Genomic DNA, 12,958 nt, shown 5'->3' on the forward strand with positions numbered 1-12,958 from the left:
CCATGTGAAAAAACATTTCCAAGCCAAACAATATCATAACCGCTACACACAGCCTACATATTGTCACCGTATTAGCTAAAGTAACGTAATAACTAATAGAACTAGCTAACGCGTTAGTAACCCTACAATCATGAAGTAGTGTTACAGTGTACAGTTAGTAAGCAGTTTAGAACTTGCCCCGGTGGCAAAACAAAAGCTTACCTTGAATTGGAAGTGTTTGAATGTTGTGTTGGATAGTCATAGCTAGCATCCCTCTGTTTGAGCAGGGTGTTTCAGTCGGCTAAACTAGCTAGCTACATCTGCTAGCTAAGTAAGTGAAACTGAAAGTGAAAAAACAATGACTATCTCTCTATTTCTCTCTTGCTTCTCCTTCATTTTGGAATAAATTAATATGTTCAAAACTGTTCAGCTATTCTCTTCAAGTCAACTATTCACCACATTTTATCCACTGCAGTGCTAGCTAGCTGTAGCTTATGCTTTCAGTACTAAATTCATTCTCTGATCCTTTGATTGGGTGGACAACATGTCAGTTCATGCTGCAAGAGCTCTGATAGGTTTGAGGACATCCTTCGGAAGTTGTCATAATTACTGTGTAAGTCTATGGAAGGGGGTGAGGACCATGAGCCTCCTAGGTTTTGTATTGTAAGTCAATGTAACGATAACTAACAAACGTCCGTACTTGAGAGTGTTTTAGTGCCCCCAAAAATGTATACTTCCAGGTCAACTGTAATATGAATACTATTGTAAAGCACAATTTCTCCGCTTTCCTGCAAAATCAACCTTCAGACCTTCTGTCCGTCTCTGCATGATTGAAGAATGCAATGGAGCTCCACCTGGCTTTAAAAAAAATTGTGGTTGGGGAAGAGAAGGCTACTGAGTAATAGTGAAAGGGGGAGAGATGTCGCGGGGGGAAACTGCTTTTTTCAACCGATTTCTCAAAAATGTTAATAAAACACTATAAAGAGTTTATATAATGTATCATTATTTTTAGGGCGGCAGATTTTTTAGGGTTTTAAGTACGGAGCTAAAGTTATCTTCACAAGTAAACTGCGTCTGTCTCGCGGCTTTTAAGAATCATGATGGCGTGCAGAGATGACGCGAAAAATGAATGCATTCAGTTGTACAATTGACTAGGTATGCCCCTGTCCCTCTCGCTACCCCTGTTGGAAAGACTCTGTATGGCACACAATGTGTTGCATAATGCGTGCTGTAAGATACTTCACGATATGTCACAATGGATTGTACAGCGCTTTTTCAACTTTTCTCGCTACATATTGTAGACATTGGTCTATTACCATGTCAATCAATAGAAGGGTAGTTTACACCCCGGATTTTGATGCCAACACAGTCACTACAGTCCTATTAGTTTTCATCGCAGCCTTGTTTGAATGCCGCGGTACGCAAAATCTGTACGGAACAGAGTTAGCTACTGTTACCCAGAGGAGGACGGAAGCTAGCTGTCGTCCAGCTACACCATGGTGCTACCCTACAGAGTGCTGTTGAGGCTATTGTAGACCTTCATTGCAACACAGTGTGTTTTAATCAATTATTTGGTGACATAAATATATTTAGTATAGTTTTATATAAAAAAAAATGCTTTTGAATTGTTTTACCAATTTAAAATAAAGGAAATTCACTGAGGAAATTTGGAAGACAATTTTCAGTTGTCTTCAACTGACTAGGTATCCCCCTTTCCCCTATCCTCCTCTGAGGAGCCTCCTCAGTGTGTATGTACAGTATGTGTGCGTGTTTGTGTGTGCATGTGTGTGGGCCTGTGAGTTGTGTGGGGGAGGGGTTCTGATTTGAGAGTGTAATTGTGTAGCCGATCTAAGGGCGGTTGTGGCTTATGAAAGCTAGGATGCGAAATTAGGTCTGTTTGTGTGTGTAAACATGTCCTGTCAGGTGTGTGAATGAGTTTATGTATTAGTATGTGGTCTGACATTTAACTGTGACACCACGTCCCCACCACTGACTTTCGCTCTCTTAAAAACGTTGTTTTACTTGTTACAAGGCATTGCTATGATGAAAAGAAAAATAAGTTTGAGCTTGGGGTGGGGGGGTCAGTGAATTAACTGAGAGAAAAGCACACAGGGCATTCTACGCCATTAAATAACTAATTCAAACAGAAATACCTAATACCACATTTTAAATACCTATTAAAATGTGGCTAAAGCTAATTGAATTTGTCATTGAACCAATTGCACTTTACGGCAGCGAAAAGTCCCCTCATGGGGCTGAGTTCACAAACCTGTTCTACTAACACACTGAATCCTCAGGACCTGAACGTCAAATTAGTCAGAATAAACCAAATTACAACACAGACAAAACTAAACTACATTACCTATGGGGAAACACAAACAGATGCACAAAGTAAACTGTAATGCTATCTGGCCCTAAATCGACAGTACACCATGGCAAACTATTCAAATCAAATCTATTCAAATCAAATTTTATTTAACCATAGTTACAAAAACAAAGTATAGGCTCAGTGAGCACAGCCTTGCCATTGAGAAGGCTAGACACAGGAAAACCAGGCTCCGTGTAGAGGAAAGGCTGTCGAACCACTTCCCCACAGCAGAACCCGAGTCAGAGCTGCATTTCCTGACAAGAATTTTGCTAGCATTGTCTGATAGTGGTCTGAGTAAGGGGTGGAAAACTTAAAACTAGCTGCTGTTGGCAGAGACGTTTGGAACTCTGTTTGTTAGTGTTCTACAAACCAATTTACTGCATGGTGATATCACCATGGAAAGCCAAAACTCCCACCCATGCAAACCTGCTGATTAGAAGGCCCTGTGCGGATTGTATTTTCAATCAACAACTATCAGGAAATAACACTAATACATTTTTTTTCACACTTTTACAGTGTTCGTTTCGTCAGCTGTTTTGTCTGCACTGGGCATTTAAACAGTTTAGTGTGGTGTCAGCTTCTTACCACCAGGTGGCAATAGAATAAATACCACAGAATAAATCCTCTACCTTGTAATGTGCAGCCAAGAAAACAATAACAGACCTAAAACAGACCTTAAAAGGGCAATCTGCAGTTGTTACATACGTTTTTTTACTTTTAGATAAATGATATATACCCATTTATTCTTGAAAAATATAACTTATAAATATGTTATGAGCTTAGTTCAACTGTCTTGCCCCACCAAAACCCCAAATATAAGCTTGTTCTACTCCAATGTTTGTAAACAATGTAATTGTAAAGAAACACTGAGTATGCCTCAGAACATGGTTAAAACCATAATTTTGATCTCATGGATTGTCAGTCTTTGCATCCATAACTCTATGAATGTTATAGTGGTTGTGTAACAGTATAACTTTAGTCCGTCCCCTCGCCCCTAACCGCGCTCGAACCAGGGACCCTCTGCACACACAGACAACTGACACCCACGAAGCATCATTACCCATCGCTCCACAAAAGCCACGGCCCTTGCAGAGCAAGGGGAACCACTACTTCAAGGTCTCTGAGCAAGTGACGTCACCGATTGAAACGCTATTTAGCGCGCACCGCTAACTAAGCTAGCCATTTCACATCGGTTACACTTGCACTTCTCCATCCCTCAGCTATTCCCTGGCCTCTTCAGCTGCTCACAAAGAGTTTTCATACTCCCGTTTATTATGCGGCAACTTCTCTATAACTATGAATGAGTGTATTCAAAGAGGAATGATAAGACAAGATGCAGTATCAAGTGATTAAACGAATAGAGATACAAGACTAACTAACGACTCCCACATGAATCTCGAGAGCGGAAGGTCACTTTGAACTTGGCTTACTACTTTTTTCTTCTTCTGTAGAATGTGTATCATTTTCCATCTGTACACCATATTCACCTGTATAAGACTCTGGTACCTCCATCTGCACAGAGTATGGGGCGCCTGCTTGATTTAGTCTCATGTGAGTCTCTGTTTGAGGATCCCCTGCCTGCCTGTTTGTCTGTCGCCCTCCTCCTCAGCATGTGCAGGGTGATGAAGCTACAATGAGAGAGAGAGAGAGACAGAGGAAGAGGGAAATAAAAAAAATCATGACTAGCATACAGTAAATCTACAAAATCAGAGCTTGTCTTGGAACGGGTCCACCCTGGAATCTGAGGATGTCGGGCCAAGTCGGGTGTGTCTGTCCTCTTTATTTGTGTGGATTAGAAACAGAGCCCGGAGGAAAGTGTCAACGACACTGTAATCGTAACCAAGATACAGACTAGCCTAAATTAGAGGGGGGGGAGAATATGGAAGCTCTTTTATTTGAGGCAATAGGGATAACCAGGGACAAATTAATGTGGATCGTGTTCCAAAGATCCACTTTATTTCCCATTCATTCCAGATGGTGGACTTGAAATAAAAGCCATTCAAAATGTGATGTTTCTCATATACTTTCTCATGCCTGGCATTATGTACAGACTTTTACTTTACTGAGATTATTTTTTACAGGGACAGTGCATATTAATCAACGTTTCAGTAAAAGTACCGGTTTTAAAGCCGGCTAATTTTCAAATCGCAGTACCTGGGCAGGTTATTAAAAACAATTATAATAACAATACAGACAAACAAAGAGCAATGAGAACATGCAGAGCAACATATGACAAGCAACACATAGCACACAGACAGACAGAGAAATAGCACAAAAAGAAACAGAACAAAATATATAAAAACAACACGCAAGCTACAGACAACATACAGTGGGGCAAAAAAGTATTTAGTCAGCCACCAATTGTGCAAGTTCTCCCACTTAAAAAGATGAGAGAGGCCTGTCATTTTCATCATAGGTACACTTCAACTATGACAGACAAAATGAAAAAAAAAATCCAGAAAATCACATTGTAGGATTTTTAATGAATTTATTTGCAAATTATGGTGGAAAATAAGTATTTGGTCACCTACAAACAAGCAAGATTTCTGGCTCTCACAGACCTGTAACTTCTTCTTTAAGAGGCTCCTCTGTCCTCCATTCGTTACCTGTATTAATGGCACCTGTTTGAACTTGTTATCAGTATAAAAGACACCTGTCCACAATCTCAGACAGTCACACTCCAAACTCCACTATGGCCAAGACCGAAGAGCTGTCAAAGGACACCAGAAACAAAATTGTAGACCTGCACCAGGCTGGGAAGACTGAATCTGCAATAGGTAAGCAGCTTGTTTGAAGAAATCAACTGTGGGAGCAATTATTAGGAAATGGAATCTCCCTCGATCTGGGGCTGCACGCAAGATCTCACCCCCTGGGGTCAAAATGATCACAAGAACGGTGAGGAAAAATCCCAGAACCACACAGGGGGACCTAGTGAATGACCTGCAGAGAGCTGGGATCAAAGTAACAAAGCCTACCATCAGTAACACACTAAGGGACTCAAATCCTGCAGTGCCAGACGTGTCCCCCTGCTTAAGCCAGTACATGTCCAGGCCCATCTGAAGTTTGCTAGAGAGCATTTGGATGATCCAGAAGAAGATTGGGAGAATGTTATACGGTCAGATGAAAGGTAAAAACTCAACTCGTCGTGTTTGGAGGACAAAGAATGCTGAGTTGCATCCAAAGAACACCATACCTACTGTGAAGCATGGGGGTGGAAACATCATACTTTGGGGCTGTTTTTCTGCAAAGGGACCAGGACGACTGATCCGTGTAAAGGAAAGAATGAATGGGGCCATGTATCGTGAGATTTTGAGTGAAAACCTCCTTCCATCAGCAAGGGCATTGAAGATGAAATGTGGCTGGGTCTTTCAGCCTGCCAAACACACCGCCCGGGCAACGAAGGAGTGGCTTCTTAAGAAGCATTTAAAGGTCCCAGAGTGGCCTAGCCAGTCTCCAGATCTCAACCCCATAGAAAATCTTTGGAGGGAGTTGAAAGTCCACGTTGCCCAGCAACAGCCCCAAAACATCACTGCTCTAGAGGAGATCTGCAAGGAGGAATGGGCCAAAATACCAGCAACAGTGTGTGAAAACCTTGTGAAGACTTACAGAAAATGTTTGACCTCTGTCATTGCCAACAAAGGGTATATAACAAAGTATTGAGATAAACTTTTGTTATTGACCAAATACTTCTTTTCCACCATCATTTGCAAATAAATTCATTAAAAATCCTACAATGTGATTTTCTGGATTTTTTTTATCATTTTGTCTGTCATAGTTGAAGTGTACCTATGATGAAAATTACAGGCCTCTCTCATCTTTTTAAGTGGGAGAACTTGCACAATTGGTGGCTGACTAAATACTTTTTTGCCCCACTGTATATACATGTTTTTTTTGTAGGCTGTAATTGTAAATAAGAATTTGTTCTTAAAAACTGACTTGCCTAGTTAAATAAAACAATATAAAGAAAGAACAGATAACATGGAAAGCGGCAATATATTGCTAACAATGATGTTTACAAGTCTGATTGTCCATTAGACATGACTTTATGTTTTACTGTGAAGGTGAGATAGTTGCTGCAGTTTTGTGTGCTTTATATCAAGTACGTTGAGAGCCCGTTTGTAGACAGACTGAATGGGTTTTAATGTTGCCCATCTAGTCAAGCAGTATGTTAAGTAAGTGGAGTATCATATAATTGAAGTACTGTTTTGCTGCCTCTGTTGTCAAACAATGTCATATGTATTGGAAATGAGCTAGGTTCAATTTGGATATCCGAGTTAACATTTTCACCTGCTTTTATTTTTTTGGAGGTACTTTGACTTTTTCTCCCTAATTTCGTGATATCCAAATGGTAGTAACAGACTGGTCCCATCGCTGCAACTCCCGTACAGAATGTATACAGAATGGTGTCGTCTGCGTAGAGGTGGATCAGGGAATCGCCCGCAGCAAGAGCAACATCATTGATATATACAGAGAAAAGAGTCGGCCTGAGAATTGAACCCTGTGGCGCCCCCATACAGACTGCCAGAGGACCGGACAACATGCCCTCCGATTTGACACACTGAACTCTGTCTGCATGGGCGAACTATCCCTTTAAGGGTAAAAAGGTCAAAGGTTGTGTCTAATCTGTCTGTTGACCTTCCTTGTCCTCCCAGGTGCAGCAGCCATGTTTGACCGCCTCCTCCTCCTGAGCCCCGTCCTCCTTTTCCTCCCCCTGGTCATCCCTGTCCCACCCCAGGGAAATGCCTCTCCTTCCCCCTGCCGCCGCTGCTGTGATGACCTGGAGCCACAGGAGGGCCCCTCAGATGAGGGACCAAAAGAGTGGCCTGAACCAGATACCTGAAGTCCGCACCTTCATCAACATGACCATCCTCAAAGGTGCGCCTGGATTGTGCCTTTACACCTGCAATAGACATAGCTTGATCCCAGGTCTATTTGTGGTGTTTTGCCAACTCCTATGGTGGTTGTCATACCAAAGACAAAGCAATTGGCAAAACAGCACAAAAAAAAACATGCTACACTGTACACAATGACTGAATTTCATTTGATTGGATTATCAGTATGTGTATTCCGATCCAAGGCTCTACTCAATTGGACCCCTGCTCTCATTTGACACATTAAGAGACTTGGTAGTATGCTAGTGTAACAGATGTAAATCGTACTCTCCTTGCGTTGTGTTTTCTCCTAATAAATCACATCAGCCAGTGGTCCCAGTTGAGCATCATTTATTTCTGTTGCTGTTGTTAAATGGGAAACAGCACGTTAGTTGTGCAGGGATTAACGATATTGATGGCTGTCGAAGGCAAAATCTGTAGCATGAAGCCAACTGTGTTAGCAGTGGGCTTATGTGACCATTACATCGGTGTATGCTCCGAGTTTACGTAACATTCCTATCTGGACTTCAGAAAATCATAAACAATCTATCTATACAAAAGCTTCTGTGATTCATGTTATACTAACTTTAATCTCAACATTACCCCACTTGGACCTTTAGTCTACATTACTGTGTCATAGCGCTCTGAGGACTCATGTGCTGTATATTTTCCATCTTGCCTCACAGGGGACAAGGGAAACAGCGGGGACAGAGGGACACCTGGGAAGTCTGGTGAGGAAGGCGCTCCTGGGTCCCGAGGGCCAATGGGCCCCAAAGGAACCAAGGGCCAGGCGAGCCCCCCAGGGGACTCCTTCAAGAACCAGGACGCAGCCTTCTCGGTGGGGCGTCGCAAGTCCCTCCACAGCGTGGACTACTACCAGGCCCTGGTGTTCGACACAGAGTTTGTCAACCTCCAGGGCCACTTAGACATGTTCAAAGGAAAGTTCTACTGCTACGTCCCTGGGATTTACTTCTTCAACGTCAACATCCACACCTGGAACTTTAAAGAGACCTACCTGCACATCATGAGGAATGACAAGGAGCAGGCCATTGTGTACGCCCAGCCCAGCGAGAGGTCCATCATGCAAAGCCAGAGCCTTATGTTGCCCCTTGCGCTCAGTGACGAGGTGTGGGTCCGGCTGTACAAGAGGGAGAGGGAGAACGCTGTGTATAGTGACGATGTGGATGTGTACATCACCTTCAACGGATACCTCATCAAGCCCACCTTGGAGTGAGATGACCTGCTGGGTCGTGTTCGGTAGGCACAAAATGGAAGAAAGCGCCCTAAACAGAGTCAAACGGGGAGGTACTATCTGGACTTGTCCAGGAAGAAACGCTTGTTTTCTTTTTCCGTTGCAAAATGTTTGACATGTTTTGGTACGGTGTGCCCTTATGAACATGATCTGACTGACCTGAGGGGAGGGGGCTAGAGGTCAGAGTTCAGGAGAGCACATTGAGAGGGGGCCTCTTTATGCAGGGTTTTCATTGACGCACACACCCACTTTTATGTGCCTCTATACGGTGCAAGGGGATACTGGGGGCTTGTAAGGTAATGACTCCAAATACATATACTCTTTTTATTTTTTATTTTTTTTAACATAGACTCCTTCTCTCCTGTATTGAAAAATTAATATTATTAGATGTATATGCTGACAAGGAGGCTGGGTGGGAAAAGACCTATGACACAAGGAAAGAGATGTCCCCTTAAAGACACAAACCCCTTTGTAAGCATCTGGCTGTAATGGATTTCACTATTGGTTGTTAAGATTTATTAAGAGTTTTCACAGTGAACAGACACACAGGTTTAAATGCTTTGAAACCATTAGTGATTCCATAAAAGCCCGGTTGCCTTCCTATAATGCCCTAATTCTGTCATTTACCTCAGAAGTTTTGTCTGGACACTAGTCCAGTGTGTATGCTGATTTTTTTTAGTGTTCAGTTTCTGAGCTCTTGATCAATTCTGTCTGGTAAAAGCTGTTCATAAGATCCTGATATTTTCCACAGTTGTATAAATGAAAAAGACTATGGTAGTGATTACAGTGGGCTTGCAAAATTGATCTCACAAGTACAAATTAGAAAAATATGATAATAGTTCAATCTCAACAGGGATGCCTTGGTAACAGGATACATAAATGTTATTTACAGTTTGGTGCTGTTTCTGTTTGGTCTTCTCTAGTCAGAACCTGATGTGGAAGACTAACAGTGCCAGCTGGAATAGGGTACCATCGCACCACTTAAACAGGGTCGACATGGATCAAGTATTCAATACCACGAATAAGCCCTCTGGAGTAGAAAGATGAATTGATTGATTCCAAAAGTAACGACAAAAAAAAAATGTATGAACAGTTCTCTTGGCAGTATTTCCTTCAATGACAGCAGCTGAGACAAGTATTGTGAAATTTGTCGCCTTGCACATCAGGGAATTTACATTTTTACGGAAATATCAGAGGTTCCTTGTGTGATACTATTTTGCCAGGTACTCTGAAAAGTAATGGCGTGAAACCCAGTAAAACTCCAACAGTAACATAGCTTCAGAAAATAGAGCATATCGGAGTCTAAAATCAACACAAATCCAGTTACCAGCAGTAGCCTTACTGTATGCTAAAAACATGGTGCTAAAACATCCTTCAATCGTTTTCAAATTCACACCGTAAATGCTTCCAAATGTGTGGTTGTACTGCAGGTTTATGAATGTCTGTGTGAGAGTCAGAGAGGGGCTTTACAGGAATGTAAAGAAGGGAGGGGGCTGTAAAGATTCAAAACAGGATGTCAGAGGTGCAGGTAAGTTTCTTCGAGTCAGTCATCCAGACAGACCTCCACCCACATATCACATGCAGAAGGGAGTCCAGAGATCAAACAAAGATAAACTGTTGATCAAAGGGTTGATTAAGTGTGAAAATAGAGAGAGCGAATGAAGGACAAATATAATTCTATATGTGTTTAATGGTGTGACAGACAGTGGCTTTTCAATGGAATGGCAGAGTGCAAGCTATCCAAAAACCCTACCAAGTACTCACAGTACTGTTGCCCTCATGAACCAATTCCTAACCATGTAGGTCAATGGTTTTAACAACAGGTGGCATCCTTCAGCCAAGTTCAAACCTCTTCACACAGCAATTTTGTTGAATGTTGTTTTTGTGTCAGAATGGGGAATGAGTTGATAGGAAGTTAGCTTTGGGAAGCTGGCCATTCAGGGGAGAACTTTTCATTTAGAAAGTTAGCTAGTAGACACAGGGGTAGAGATGTCATCATCTGAGAACTATTCCTCCTTTATTCATGACAAAAATGATCCAATGTGTTTTGCTTTTCAAGTTACTTGATTGTCTGTCTTATGGTGCTAAATAATGTACAAAAAGGTGCTACATTATATTTTGTTTTGTAATTCAATATTTTTTTTTACATATTCTGCTTAAACATGAACGACCAATACATATTTTACAATAACTTCGCAAACCCTTTTCAATAATAAAGATATGGAAACATTTTTGTCTCAACCTCAAGCTTACTTTACATGTCTTCATAAATGAACAACCTCCAATGTTATAGGACCTATTATCTGTTATTTTGAGTGTTGATGGATTATTGTAGCCTTCTACCAAAGGCAATAAGAATATCATGGTTGGATGGACTGGTTAGTGCACAAGAGTGGAGCCGAGTTCAAGTGGACATAAAAAAAAACACCACAGTGAGAAAATATTTCATGATTGTTCATGATTCCCTCTCTATAGTTGTGCTGACTGAGACATTAGTGGTTTAAACGCAACCCGACCACAATGGGCAGGCGTTCCCTTTTTGGTCTGGTTTTCTCTGTGTAGTCCCAAGGAGCATGCACTTTCCTTTAGCCTTAACAACAGTCTTCCACCACACCACAACACTCACTCAGCCACACAATGAGCATTTCAGGGTTTTCACTTGGTTCAATCTGCAGTGGTGGACAGCTACACCCTGTCCTCGAACCGCAGGCCATTCCACTGCTGTTGTAATGGGGGCTATAAATTAGCCTAATTTGTACAAACTCACTGCTTGGCAATGGCATGCTATGGTGTCCATCTGCTACACAGACAGACTCCTCTCAAGCAGGACTCTACCTGACTTGATCCTCTGTAGTATAGTTGGTAGAACATGGTGTTTGCAACGCCAGGATAGTGGGTTTGATTCTGGGACCCTATACGTGAATAGGTCTTGGACATAGTAATGTAATCTGTGCATGTGATAGTCAAAGGTATGCTGTAAATCTACGGTAACCACAAGTAGAGCTCATAAACGGGTGCCAGACAACGATTGTAGTCGGGTGGCATCCCAAATGGCAGTGGTGTAAAGTACTTAAGTAAAAATACTTTAAAGTATTTTTTTGGGGGTATCTGTACTTTACTATTTAAATATATTTTTTATAATAATAATAATAATTTGAGTTTACAGCCCCTGGTATTCTCAGGCGGTCTCCCATCCAAGTACTAACCAGGCCCGAAGATGCAGCCACCAGTGTATCCTTTTTTTCACAATTTTCTCCACGAATTACACGCTTGGCTCATCGCTGCAACTCCCCAATCGGCTTGGCGAAAGTTGAGTTATGCGGCATCCGAAACATGACCCGCCTGGCCACGCTACTTCTTATCACACTGCTCGGCTCATCCAGAAGTTAGCCGCACCAAATGTGTCAGAGGACTGAGTCAGCTTGCAGGAACCCGGCCCTGCCACAAGGAGTTGCTAGAGCGCAATGAGCCAAGGAAAGCCTGTCCTATGGGGCAACAGGGCTGACCGGTTTTGACAAAGCCTGGGAACGAACCGTTGCTCCACTCAGGATCCTGCTTTACTATTTATATACTGTATGATGACAACTTTTACTTCACTACATTCCTAATGAGAATATGTACTTCCCTGACACCCAAAAGTAGTTGTTACATTTTGAATGCTCAGCCAAGACAGCAATATGTTCCGATTCACACACTTATTAATATAACCCAGGGGTTCCCAAAATGTTTTGGCCTACGACCATATTTTGATATCTGAAAATTCCTGCGACCCCAACCATGTGAAAAAATATATGTAATTAACAGCCAATGCTTATTGTTTGATTAAGGCTATGGCAGTCAATTGTAAAACAGTATTTCTGATTGTATTTTCAACTCAGCATCATATACAGTTGAAGTTGGAAGTTTACATACACCTTAGCCAAATACATTTAAACTCAGTTTTTCACAATTCCTGACATTAAATCCAATTAAAAATTCCCTGTTTTAGGTTAGTTAGGATCACCACTTTTTTAAAGAATCTGAAATGTCAGAATAATAGCAGAGAGAATGATTTATTTCACCTTTTATTTCTTTCATCACATTCCCAGTGGGTCAGAAGTTTACACTCAATTAGTATTTGGTAGCATTGCCTGTAAATTGTTTAACTTGGGTCAAGCATTTCACCTTCCACAAGCTTCCCACAATAAGTTCCTCCTGACAGAGCTGGTGTAACTGAGTCAGGTTTGTAGGCCTCCTTGCTCGCACACGCTTTTTCAGTTCTACCCACATATTTCTATAGGATTGAGGTCAGGGCTTTGTGATGGTCACTCCAATGCCTTGTCTTTGTTGTCCTTAAGCCATTATGGCCAAACAGTTCTATTTTTGTTTCATCAGACCAGAGGACATATCTCCAAAAAGTACAATCTTTGTCCCCATGTGTAGTTGCAAACCGTAGTCTGGCTTTTTTATGGCAGTTTTGGAGCAGTGGCTTCTTCCTTGCTGAGCGGC

General features: G+C 41.8%; 1 pseudogene; it reads left to right on the forward strand.

Annotated features, from left to right (window-relative positions):
- Nucleotides 1-7,010: 7,010 nt before the first annotated feature.
- Nucleotides 7,011-8,452, forward strand: LOC139423890 (complement C1q tumor necrosis factor-related protein 1-like; annotated as a pseudogene).
- The last annotated feature ends 4,506 nt before the right edge of the window (nt 8,453-12,958 follow it).

Source organism: Oncorhynchus clarkii, chromosome 13, assembly GCF_045791955.1.
Source record: "Oncorhynchus clarkii lewisi isolate Uvic-CL-2024 chromosome 13, UVic_Ocla_1.0, whole genome shotgun sequence".
NCBI classification, from domain to species: Eukaryota; Metazoa; Chordata; class Actinopteri; order Salmoniformes; family Salmonidae; genus Oncorhynchus; species Oncorhynchus clarkii.